The 13,784-nt window shown below is 36.9% G+C and overlaps 1 long non-coding RNA gene across 1 annotated transcript; it reads left to right on the top strand.

The window, feature by feature from the left end:
• The first annotated feature begins 6,843 nt into the window (after positions 1-6,843).
• LOC135154999 (uncharacterized) lies at positions 6,844-13,581 on the top strand. Its single transcript, XR_010294350.1, has 4 exons — positions 6,844-6,918; positions 8,508-8,573; positions 12,410-12,466; positions 13,523-13,581. It is a non-coding gene; the product is annotated as an uncharacterized LOC135154999 (long non-coding RNA).
• Positions 13,582-13,784: the final 203 nt, after the last annotated feature.

Raw genomic sequence — 13,784 nt, 5'->3', positions numbered from 1 at the left:
ACCCATCCCCTTTTTCGTATTTTGCCCATTTCTTGGAAAATTCGTCATTTTGGAGCCACATTGATGGAAAAGTGTTTCGACTATGTAATGAAACCACTTTCATTTTCTTAAACCACTTGAAGACAAAATAGTAGACATTTTTCTATCTGTTACATATAAAGAATTACTGAAAAATGGAAGCCACCTCCGTCAGTGGGATGCCGAAAACACTATCCCATTTTTCTTTATTTTGCAAATTTATGGAAAAATCTGCAAATTTGGTGCTCCCACTGAGGCTAAAGGGTGTTTCTGCTAAAAAAAACCAATCCATTTTGTTGTCTTAAAACCACATGGAGACAAAAGACATGCTTTTCTTCTATCAGTTACATAATAAGTGGTGCTAGTACAGCAAAGCCTACCCCCGTCAGGGGCTCCTGAAATTACACACCCCTTTTCTGTATTTTACCTTTTTTATTAGAAAATCTTCAAATTTGGAGCCCATATTGAGGCAAAAAGATGTTTCTTCTATGTATATCAAACCACCTTCATTGTCTTAAACCACTTGGAGACAAAAGAATAGCATTTATCATAGCATCAGTTGCATATAACGAAGTGCTGGTATAGCAAAGCCTACCCCCGTCAAGGGCTCCAGAAATCATCCACCCTTTTCCGCATTTTACCTTTTTATTAGAAAATCTGAGAATTTGGAGCCCAAATTGGGGCAAAAAGATGTTCCTCCTATCTTGCAAACAACTTTCATTGTCTTAAAACCACTTGGATAGGAAAAATTGATATTTTTCCATCTGCTACAGGAAAAATTGAAATTTTTCCATCTGCTACATATAACGAAGTCCTGGCACATAGAAGCCTACCCCTAAGGGGGCTCCTGAAGTCATTCGGCCCCTTCCCGTATTCTGCCAATTTATGGGAAAAATCTGCCAATTTGGAGCCCACATTGAGGCACAAAGATGTTTCTCCTAAACAGCAAAACACTTTCATCGTCTTAAACCCACTTTGATGCAAAAAGTAGTATTTTCTCTATCTGCTACATTATAACGAAGTGCTGCCACATCGAAGCCTACCCCCTCAGGGGGCAGCTGAAGTCACCCAACCCCTATTTTTCTAGGAAAATTCGCCATTTTGGAGCCCCAATTGAGACTAACGGCGTTTCCGCTTTGCAGAAAATAACTTAAAGTAACTTGTTTTGTAACTCATGGGAGAGAAAAGGTAGGATTTTCTCCATCAGCTTCATTTGAAGACGTGCTCGCTCAAAGAAGCCTACCCCCAACAGATGCTTTGACCCCTTGTTCAGGTAAATTAGCATTCCTGCTATATAATGAAGCGAATTTATTTTTTTGAAGCAACTTAAAGATTAAAGAATAGGCTTTCTTCTACATGCAAAAAAGCTACATGCTTCTCAATTCCAGGGCTGCTGAAGTCACCCCCACATTTTTGCCTATTTTCCCTCTTTATTGGAAAATTCGCAGTGTTTAGCCCCATTGATGCAAAAATGTATTTCTGCTATTAAGTAAAACCACTTCTATTTTTGTTCAACTCCCCTGGGCTTTGGGATGAAAGAGTAGGCTTTTTAATTAAAGAAGTGCTGCATGGCACATCGACGCCTACCCTCTTCAGGGGCTGCCGAATACTAAGTCACCCGATCCTGTTTGTCCATTTAGTCTAACTCGTTATTTTGGAGTCGCCATTGAGGCAAAGGGCGTTTCTGATACAATAGTAAAGTCACTTTATTTTTTCAAACCACCTGGAAATTATTTTTTTTTTTTTTAATATCAGCTTCAAATAAAAAGATGTTTGCACATCTACGCCTACCCTCTTGTAGGCGTCGATGTGCCAACATCTTTTTATATGAATTGAGTATAGCTTCGATGCGCCAGCACGTTTTGTGCATGTAGCTTTTTTGCAAGTAGAAGAAAGCCTATTCTTTCATCTTTAAGTTGCTTCAAAAAATTAATTCGCTTCATTATATAGCAGGAATGCTAATTTACCTGAACAAGGGGTAAAAAACTGCGAATTATTCAATAAAGTGGGAAAATAGGCAAAGGGAGGGGGATTCGGCAGCCTCTGTTGGGGGTAGGCTTCTATGTGCGAGCACGTCTTCAAATGAAGCTGATGGAGAAAATCCTACCTTTTCTCTCCCACGAGTTACAAAACAATAAAAGTTACTTTCTGCAAAGCGGAAACGCCGTTGATCGCAATTGGGGCTCCAAAATGGCGAATTTTCCTTGAAAAATACGAAATAGGGGTTGGGTGACTTCAGCTGCCCCCTAAGGTGGTAGGCTTCGATGTTGCAGCACTTCGTTATAATGTAGCAGATACAGAAAATATTACTTTTTGCATACAAGTGGTTTTAAGACGATGAAAGTGTTTTGCTGTTTAGGAGAAACATCTTTGTGCCTTAATGTGGGCTCCAAATTCGCAGATTTTCTAATCAAAGTGTTAAATACGGAAAAGGGGTGGGTGATTTCGGCAGCCCCTGGCGGGGGTATGCTTCAGTGTGAGAGCACGTCTTCAAATAAAGCTGATAGAGAAAATCCTACCTTTGCTCTTACACGAGTTACAAAACAATAAAAGTTACTTTCTGCAAAGCGGAAACGCCGTTGGTCTCAATTGGGGCTCCAAAATGGCGAATTTTCCTAGAAAAATGCGAAATAGGGGTTGGATGTGGCGGTACTTCGTTATAATGTAGCAGATAGAAAAACACTACTTTTTTGCATCGAAGTGGAATAAGACAAGGAAAGTGTTTTGCTATTTAGGAGAAACATCTTTTTGCCCCAATTTGGGCTCCAAATTCGCAGATTTTCTAATAAAAAAGGTAACATACAGAAAGGGGTGGGTAATTTCAGGAGCCCATGACGGGGGTAGGCTTTGCTGTACCAGCACCGCTTATTATGTAACTGATAGAAGAAAGGCAACTCTTTTGTCTCCATGTGGTTTTAAGACAACAAAATGGATTGCCTTTTAGCAGAAACACCCTTTAGCCTCAGTGGGAGCACCAAATTTGCAGATTTTTCCATAAATTTGCAAAATACGGAAAAAGGGGATAGTGTTTTCGGCATCCCACTGACGGGGGTGGCTTCCATTTTTCAGTAATTTTTTATATGTAACAGATAGAAGAATGTCTACTCTTTTGTCTTCAAGTGGTTTAAAACAATAAAAGTGGTTTTATTACATAGTTTAAACACTTTTCTCATCAATGTGGCTCCAAAATGACGAATTTTCCAAGAAATGGGCAGCCCCCTGAGAGGGTAGGCTTTGTTGTGCCCTCACTTCTTTAAATGTAGCTGATAGAGAAAAGCCTACTCTTTCGTCTCCAAGTTATTTCAAGAAAATAAAAGTTGTTTTTTACCTAACCGAAACATCATTTTGCCACAATGAGGGCTCCAAAAGGCAAGATATTTTAGTAGTCAAGCTTCGGATAAGGGTGGGGCATCTTCGACAGGCTCTTGCGGGACTATGTTTTGAGGTGTCCGAATGAAATTGCTTGCGACATGCAGAGCAATCCCTCCTCTAACTTTTCCAAGAGGTTTCATTAACATAAAAGTTGCTTAAATGTGTAAACAAAAAAAAGAAGCATTTTGCCCTCATAGCCATAATGTAATATACTAGTACACTTTTCTATCGCGACGCTCATTACATGCATTAATGCATGCTAGTGACACCAACAAAGGCGAGGCAAGACCAATTGAGTCTATTGTACTCTTTTGAAAGGCAAGCTAGCGAGCGCATTGAAATCGGTATTACTAGTGTGACTAGTGACGGAGGTTGCTTTTTGGTGTCATTTTATCGCAATATCGGGGAATGCATATGGAGGTATTTCCCCTATATCTAAGCAAGTTAAGACATTAATACTGTCATGAAGCATATCAATGTTCGCGTTAATATATTCTCTTACGTGTTGAATGCTGATATTTTGCATTGATTGTTGATATTAATGAGAAAACAGAAAGATTTCAATGCACATGCAAATTTTTGCCTAAAAACATGAAAATTTTGGCATAAATTCTTATATTTTTCAAAAAATATTAACCGGACTGTCCTGAAAACACTTGCAATCGATTTCTACTGTCTGAATCAATGTGAAATGTGTATTTATTTAATATTTTTCCATTGTTTGTGCAAAAATATAAAAATAATTTATTTTCATGAAAAATTCAAGATGGCCGACAAAAATGGGGCCCTGTGGGCCCTCCGTACAGGATTTGACCCGGCAGCAACACATTTTCTTGACCACTGATATCATGCCAACATTTTTGGACCATCAAACCTTTTGTACCCGATCAGCTGAATAAACTCTCCCAGCCCCCGGACTAATTCCGAAGTGTCGTTATTGCAAGCATTCCCTATTTTACGCCTGTCCAAAACTGTGGAGTAGCTTGCCGGTCATCTTACGGGAATCGTCATCTTTCAATTCATTTAAATATAATCTTAAAAAACATCTCAGGTCGATTGACAATTAAGGTTTACGCTGGCACTTACTACTTTGTAAAATTTATGTATTTGAATGTTTCAATACCATTGAAATAATCTCTCTAATTTTGCAATGTTTATTATTGATGTCTTCGCAATTGAACTTGTATTACATTTTTTGCATATGTTAAGCTATTTTGAATGTTTTTATCTGTAAATATTTTCTGTTATTATATTATTGTGTATAGGGGCCCCATGGGAGATCAACTTATGTTGAATGGGCTACCCCTTATTGAATAAACAATAAACAATAAACAAGGAAATATCATTCTATCTATAGTGATATCTTCTTGATGAAACAAATAAGACGAAAATGGTGAATAAACGCGTAGGTTATTACGTGACGATCTTCCAGAAAAGATTTTAGCTTATCTTTCAGAACAACGATATGGATCAAATCACGTGATCAGGCCTAGTGTGCGCGCATGTACGTGCACGTCACAAAATTTATCCTCCCCGTCTGACTTCAACGAAAAATTCGGGTAAAGTTCAAATGATTTCATATTTTGGGGATTTTTCTCCACGTAGCTGTATATTTTTTTTTCATTTGATTATCGAAATAGGTTTATAAAGGAAATAGTGGGAAAGGTTTTAGTACATAACAATAACGAAAAAGCTGAAAAACTTCATCGAATTTAACCAAACAAATCTCGGCTTCTGTAGAAGCCCGTCGTAGCTAAGTGAACGACTCGCTGGGCTTCTGTGGAAGCCCGTCGCACGCAAAGGGTTAATTATGAACCATATGGAGTAATCGAATTTGGGGGTTATAGATTTGGCGTCAGTAAACACGTATATCTATTTTGGTGTCCCCGCAATGCTTGTGGGTGGTGACTGTTAACAAAACTTTGTGAGCAGATGTTTAGCGCTTCTAGAAGTCACTGAAGAGAAGATTTTATTTAATCCTCCTGGCTGTAATGTTGGCGTGTGTTGTGGACAAGATAGGTCTTAATTTCTTATATCTATTTTCAGTTGGAAGAGGTAAAGATATCCGACGAGCCATTGACGGAAATGGCCGGTCCATATTGTCAAGCAAGGTTAAAAACAAAAGTGGCAATTATTTTAGAATGGTCAAAATTGTCATCACACTGGGTAAATAGAAATGCCCAATGTCAGTTGGACCCGGGGGGGGGGGGGCACTCAGTATATAATTCATAGTGGGTATGTGCCACGGAGGGGACCCCCATTTTTACACTCAAATTTCCGTTCCAAGGCATAGCATTTTTGTCTTATTGAGAAAAAGAACAAAGAAAGCCGCTCGAAAGCATATCAATTTCTTCTTATTAAGGAAAAAAAAAAATCCGCTCCAAAGCTTTGCATATTTTCCGTTACGCCGTTTCGGCCGTATTGATCTGCTACAATAAGCCGCAATATTATTTTGGTGAAAAGCGGCCGCAAAGCGCTGTCCGACCATCGCCTCTGCGCTAGCGCACCCGGCGCCCGTGCCGCCGGGCTAGCTGCATGCACGTATACCCGTTCCATTTGGATGAATACGCACTCACGCGCAGGCGACCCGTTCCAAGGACACCCGTTTTCACAAACATTTGTAATTCCGACGCCCGTTCCAAGGACCCTCCTTTCTACAATTTGCCCGCTCCAAGGCCCCCGTTTATTGTCTCGCCCGCGGCACAGACCTACTACTTTTTTTTTTTGGGGGGGGGGGGGGGGGTTGGACACATAATTACCGTCACGGAGCATTTTTACCCAATACTTTTTTTTAGAATGTACATTCTTTGCAATCCAGGATGTATGTGAATAGGACGAATCTATGGAAAGTTTGATTTCCGGTTTGTTGATGGAATCTCAATTATGCTGGTGCGGGTTATCTTGATAAGCAAATAGTGCATGATTATGAACCCAAAATAAGATCTATTAATACATCGTGTTATACATACTATGCGATTGGATTTGTTGTCTATTATGGCAACAATCATTTATCATTTCATAGGTCGTGCTTGAATTGAAAGTTTACATGATAAAATGGTTTTCGTAAATGCCAATTTAGTTAGATCATGGCCATATTGAACTAAAGAGTTTGAAATATTCAATTATATTTATAAAAGAATAGACAAGTCGAGATGTTCTGCATATACATTTGACAATTCTAAGAGAGATATATAGACAATCATGTTTATGTTCAGACTGATTAATGGTAGTGATACATAGGCCACTCATAGACACGAAAATCAATTATATAGGAACTAGCGTAGGGTTCCATTCAACGGTAACTACCATGGCAACTAGCAGCATACACTATCCAATCAATATCGAGCATTCCATTGAAGTTACCATTTGATGTTATATTTATAGTAATCGTAAATTTTTATTCAATGGTCCTACGTATTGTCAGTATTTTCTTCACATCACTGATATATACTTTTTTTTTCAGGTTAAAAAGCGGAAAAGACTAAAGGCATCAGTCCATTAAAAAAAGAAATGTCTGGTTCATCCCAGGTTTGTGTTCTTAAAATTGTTGATATCATTTCAATCATATTTATATTATGTGTGTATTCTTTGATATCAATATAGACCTATGATTATATGACACAATACGGGTTGGGTTAGAATTTATACATGCTGTTGGATCACCAGCACCATTCATGCAGGAGCTGTAAACCAGGCTATACATGGTATCACCAATAGGGGGAATATGTGATCACAGTATAAGCACAATATTTGATTAATTGATATTGAAATGCTATTAAAAGAAACCATACACGTTATACCAGAAACAGAATGAAATCTCCACAATGAGGTATACAGTACTTTCTATCAGATACCATACTATGTCAATATGGAGTCTTCAGGCAAAAAGAAAATAAAATTTAATAATATTTATAAATCTATTTTAAAAGAAAGTTTAACACATGACATTGTTATCAACAATGTGCTATGGTTTTATGTCTATGAATCTAACAACGTTCACATTATTTGCTTTCTTTTATCAATAGTTATAATAAATAAGATTCCTTCTTAATCAGTCTCATTCTAGGCCTTATATGCAATTATGGTTGCTGACTAAATTACTAATGCTTTCAAACAGCAACGATTGCCATTCCATATCCCGTACCTTGTCATTTTTGGAATAAGTTATAATTTGTATTGATCATTCGCAATCATGTTGATTTTACTACTATGGAAAGAATGAAATGTATTTGAACTTGGAATTGAATAAAATGAACAAATTAACGTTTATGGAAGATTCACGGTACTTCATGCGCTCATAATTACTATATTCTATGGCCCGTATTCTGAAGTCAGGTTTAACATATGAACCCAAAATTAGATCTATAAACCCATTATGTTATACATACTATTCATTTGTATCTGTATAGTCTATTTAATATGGCACCAATCATTTATCATTTCATAGGTCGTGCTTGAATTAAAAGTTTACATGATAAAATGGTTTTCGTAAATGCCAATTTAGTTTGATCATGTCCATATGAACTAGAAATTTTGAAATATTTAATTATGTAACAAAATAAACAACACAAGGTTCTGCATCTACATTTGACAATTCTAAGAGAGATAGACAATCATGTTTATGATCAGACTGATTAATGGCAGTAATATATAGGCCACGCATAGACACCAACATAAATTACATAGGAACTAGTGTACACAGCAAAAACTGTGTTGTTAACCGGTGTACATAGAGGACCACACCAGTTATTTTACACTGGTGTTAAATTGGTGGTGTTATTTTTACACCTATAGGTGTTATTACAACACCTATGATTGTTACATATACACTCTTTGGTGTTATGTTCAATCTCTAGGGTGTTATTTTAACACCTCAGGGTGTGGTCCTCTATTAACACCAATTGGTGTCAGTTTTAACACCACAGTTTTTACAGTGCAGGGTTCCATCCAACGGTAACTACCATGGCAACTAACAGTATACATTATCCAATCAAAATCCAGTATCACATTCAAGTTATTGGATGTAACATATCGTAGTAGTAACTTTTTATGCAGGGGCCAAAGGTATTGTTAGTACTTCATTCACATCAATGATATGTAAAATATTTTATTTTCAGGTTAAAGAGACGATGGGACAAAGGACATCAGTTCACCAACAGAAAGAAATGTCTGGTTCATCCCAGGTTTGTGTTTGTTAATTTGTTTATATAGTTTCAGTCACAGATGTATTATGCCGTCGGCGGTCATCCGAACCGTCGTATCAGTCAATTTTGTTTAAAAAAAAATTGATTTTGAGATTTTTGCAGAAAACTAAAATACAAGTCCTCTTCAATTCATAACTAAATTTATAGGCAGAAATTTATTTTATTTCCTGAGATATGAGAGGATTTTCACGGCGTTGCCATACAATTTTTAATCCCACTGGAAACGTGTACTGAGACAGAGCGATACATTGTTTTGACTGACCGCGATTTCAATGCGCGCGGTCAGCTAAACTGTCGTATCGGCCATCTGCACTGCATTGACTTTGCACGTGAAAAGCGATACGACGTTTTGACTGACCGCGCTCATTGAAATCGTGGTCAGGGTTGTTGAATACCCTATGGCGTTTTTGTACAGGGGAAATCTAAACCGCTCAAACCGAAATTACAATCATGTAGCTCTTTTGCGATATTTTCTCTGGTCCTTGCTTTTGTGTAAAAATAATGCTACCATTGTCAAGCAATTGTCTTGGTCTTTCAAACCATGTATTTTTCTAGCGATGAATATGCTGTAAGGCTAGGGAACTAAGTTGTAAAATTATAGTAAACTTTGAAGTCGATTTTCTCTGAAATGGGTTTGCACCGTCGTATGTGGGATACGACGGTTCGGAAGACCGCCGACGATGTGTGTATTATTTGATATCAATATAGACCTGTGATGACATGACATACACAGGTTGTGTTAGAACTTGCAGATGGTTGAATCACCAGAACCATTCATGCAGGAGCTGTAAACCAGACTATACATTTAAATAAGGAGAATATATGATTTTATGATTTTATTCATTTTCCGTTCACAAAGAACAACAAAATCAAACTAACAATACATAGTCATATTTAAAGTACAATATGAATCGGAATAAAGCATTAGAATTAGAAGGTATAAACAATGAGAACTAATGCGAACGAAAGTAACTTTGACTAATAACTATACAAAACAGACAGAACGGAGGGGCTTGCCAAGAAAAACAAAGCTTGTATGGGAGGCAAGCCCCTGAAAGTTAGTTTCATCACGTAAAGGCAACATTACAAAACTATAGTATAAAATAGTGACGGAAGATAGTTTTAAAGGAGGCTATACAAAATATCGAAGGTAACAACGAAATAGTGACCCAAATTAGAATAAATGATCATAGTAATAATAAAAAAAAATTATAATATGGTTACAATAATTGTGATAATGAGGGAGGAACAGAGAGGCAAATGAAGGGAGAGAGGAGGGGTGCAGGTACAATTAGAGGTGCGAAGAGGAGCATGACAGGATGCGGTAATAGGTCGGTAGGCAAGTTGTATCATGGGAGTTTTAGTTATATGGTAGATTGACTTGTTTATGTAAAGCAATGGCAAATTAGCATCTTTTTAAGGAATTGTTTAGAAATAGTGATGTTTGGGGATTCCTTTAAGTCGAAGCACACTATTTGATTAATTGATATTGAAGTATCACTATAAAGAAACCATACACGTTCTACCAGAAACAGAATGAAATCTTCATAATAGGTATACAGTACTTTCAGATACCGTGCTATGTCAATATGGAATCCTCTGGCCATAAATGTAATGTAATAACATTTTGAATCGGTTTTAACAAAGTTTAACACGTGTAATCAGCGATGTGTTATAGTTTTATGTCTACGATTCTAACAACGCTCACATTGTTTGGTTTGTTTTATCAATAATTATAATGAATAAGATTCCTACTTAACCAGTCTCATCTTCTTATGACTTTTCTAGGCCATATATGCAATCATGTTTGCTGACCGAATTACTAATGCTTTCACACAGCAACAATCGCCATCCCATTTCCCGTACTTTGCCATTATTATAATAAGTGATTTTTTTTATAAATCATACGCATTCATGTTGATTTTACTACTATGGAAAAAAATGTATTTGAAACTTGGAAATGAATAAATGAACAAATTGACGTATATGAAAATATTACCGGTACCTCATGCGCTCGTAATCAGTATATTCTATGGGACACGCCGTATATCTCCCCGCTCTCTTAGGCATAATGCTTATTCCTTGTTTGGTTTATTTTTACGCCATTAATCATTATCCCTGGCCCATAACATCATCACCTCTTCAACCACAATTGATCTATATAAATAACACCCCATTACCATGTATAACTACAGTGAAAATCAATTCAAATGATGAAAAAAAGCAACATAAAATTATATATACTAAAAAGATTGAAAGCTTACAATGAATCGTGTCTACCAGAATGTGATTTGTCAACAGTGTATACAAGGTATGTAACACCAGTCCGAGAGTATCGTGTACTAGTATATCTTTTCGCTGCTTCTCTTACTTTGAAACAGATAAACGTTATTGAAACTGTCCAGAAAAGGGCATGCAAGATAGTATTAGGAACCAAGCATGTATCATATGACATGGCTCTAAATACCTTAAATTTGACATCACTTTAAAGTCGAAGAGAAGAAATTTCGCTTTAGAATTAGAAAAAATTGTTACCTCCACTGAAAACAAACGCTTTCAATTTATGACATATCAGTAAACATAAGGTGAGTTCATGTACCCCCCCCCCCAAAAAAAAAATCAGACCTGCCTTCTTCCAAGTCTGACAAGATTATTAAACAAATAACATGGTAAATAAGTCTGCAATTTGTTTGATAAGTGTGCAATATTGTGTTATTTATATTTTTTAAAACCCATATGTGATTTGAATTGTATATATTTATTTACGTCTTGACTAAATTTATATATTAGCATTGTGTAAACATGTACAATTCAGTCTGTGACTGCCAGTTACACACTAAGAAATTCGGGTTCAATTTTACACCCATAGGGTGCACAGGCTTATCCCTATACGAGTGCACCTAGGGGTGCACACATACACCCCAAAAAGGGGTGTACAGTGTGCACCCTTATTTGGGGTGTCCAACTGCACCTTAGATGGCGTACACGTCTACCCCTTAGGGTGCATGATGTACCCTCACCTAAAATAACGAACAAGATTGTATAAATTTCCCGTCCTTTCACTTTCTGTATCAATTTCTTTTTAGTTACCTTAGTTGGGACTCGAACTCACCTCGTTATATCTGCAGTCAAGTTACTTCCTGCTATGCCAGCGAGAATGCTGCATCTGAGCAATTCCATCAATTCTCAATGTATAATCTGGAAATACGAAATTACAAGCCGTAGAAATAGTTGAAAACGTGATAGATATCCGACGAACGGGGCTATCAGATCACTTGTGATCAAATAGATAATTCCTCTATCGTGATGCACATACTCTTGACAATCGCACATGAATCCATACACCAAGCATATAAAAACCATAATATTAGAATAAATAAAAATAAACTCAATAAAGACTTAGGTTTAAAATATAACTGACTTGTTTTTCCCTTTGTGTAAAATTATCATAAAAAATCAATTCTATATCCATTTTTTTCCATTCCGGCTCCAACACCCCACTCCTCAGGGCTCGGTGCGCCATAAGTGGATCGCGCGCCGCTATTTGAGAATCCCTGATCTATACCATACGTCTATCATCGAGACTGATGGGGTGCGCGTATAACGTACATGGGTGTCCAACATACACGGAATCTCGCATAAGACCTAACTTGTACCTCAATGGTATTAAAGGGTGTACCCACGTATCGTACACCCCATTTGAACCGGGATTTCTTAGTGTGTATATATTAGATGTATTGATTACTATGATTTTGTACCAAATTAGGAATTCTCAATAATTTTCACATAAAGCATATTTGCAATTTGATTTTCAGGTCAAAGAGCTGACAGAAGGAAACCTAAGAGGACAGTCACCTATACAATTCAAATTGGTACGTTAAATATTTGTGATACTTAATTGCATTTCTCTTTATTCAAACCATGAAAAAACAATTAACGTCTTCGGGGTAAAAAATATATTGGGTGAATTATCAAATGATAAATGTGTAGATTTTATCATTGTTGACAGCGATTTTTATAAATCTCATATTTAACACACAAGACTATGGGGAAAGTACACAGCAAAAACTGTGGTGTTAACCGGTGTACATAGAGGACCACACCAGTTGTTTTACACCGGGGTTAAATTGGTGGTGTTAGTTTTACACCCATAGGTGTTATTACAATACCTTTAGTTGTTACATTTACACTCTTTGGTGTTATGTTCAATCTCTATGGTGTAATTTTAACACCTCAGGGTGTGGTCCTCTATTAACACCAACTGGTGTCAGTTTTAACACCACAGTTTTTACAGTGTAGTCTGCGACATGAACAGGGCACAGTGGGCATCAGGACACATTGCTGGAGCGCCCACTTCACCGACAAAACAAAATGCTTACTCACTTGTGATCATAGAGATAATGCATCTATCGTGATGCACATACTATTGACAATCGCACATGAATCCATACACCAAGCATATAAAAACCATAACGTTAGAGTAAATAAATATAAAATCAATAAAGACTTAAGTTTAAAATATAACTGACTTGTTTTTCCCTTTGTGTAAAATTATCATCAAACATCAATTCTACATACATATTTTTTACATTCCGGCTCCCACACGCCACTCCTCAAGGCTCGGTGAGCCACAAGTGGATCGCGCGCCGCTTTTTGAGAATCCCTGATCTATGCCATACGTCCATCATCGAGACTGATGGGGTGCGCGTAAATAGTACATGGGTGTACAACAGACACGGAATCTCGCATATAAGAGCTAACTTGCACATCTATGGTATTAAAGGGTGTACCCACGTATCTTACATCCCATTTGAACCGGGATTTCTTAGAGTGTACATATTGAACGTATTGATTACTATGATTTTGTACCAAATCAGGAATTACCACTAATTTTCACATAAAGCATATTTGCAATTTTTGATTTTCAGGTCAAAGAGCTGACAGAAGTAAACCTACGAGACGAGGCACCGATAGAATTAAAGTTTGTACGTTAGATATTACTGATACTATAATTACATTTCTCTTAATTCAAACCATGAAAACGCATTAACGCCTTCGGGGTAAAAACATCTAAATTGGATCTATAAACCCATTATGTTATACATACTATTCATCTGTATCTGTGTAGTCTATTATGGCACCAATTATTTATCATTTCATTGGTCGTGCTTGAATTAAAAGTTTACATGA

The sequence above is a fragment of the Lytechinus pictus genome, chromosome 8 (assembly GCF_037042905.1).
Source record: "Lytechinus pictus isolate F3 Inbred chromosome 8, Lp3.0, whole genome shotgun sequence".
In the NCBI taxonomy this organism is placed as follows: Eukaryota; Metazoa; Echinodermata; class Echinoidea; order Temnopleuroida; family Toxopneustidae; genus Lytechinus; species Lytechinus pictus.
This window is presented reverse-complemented; position numbering and strand designations above follow the sequence as displayed.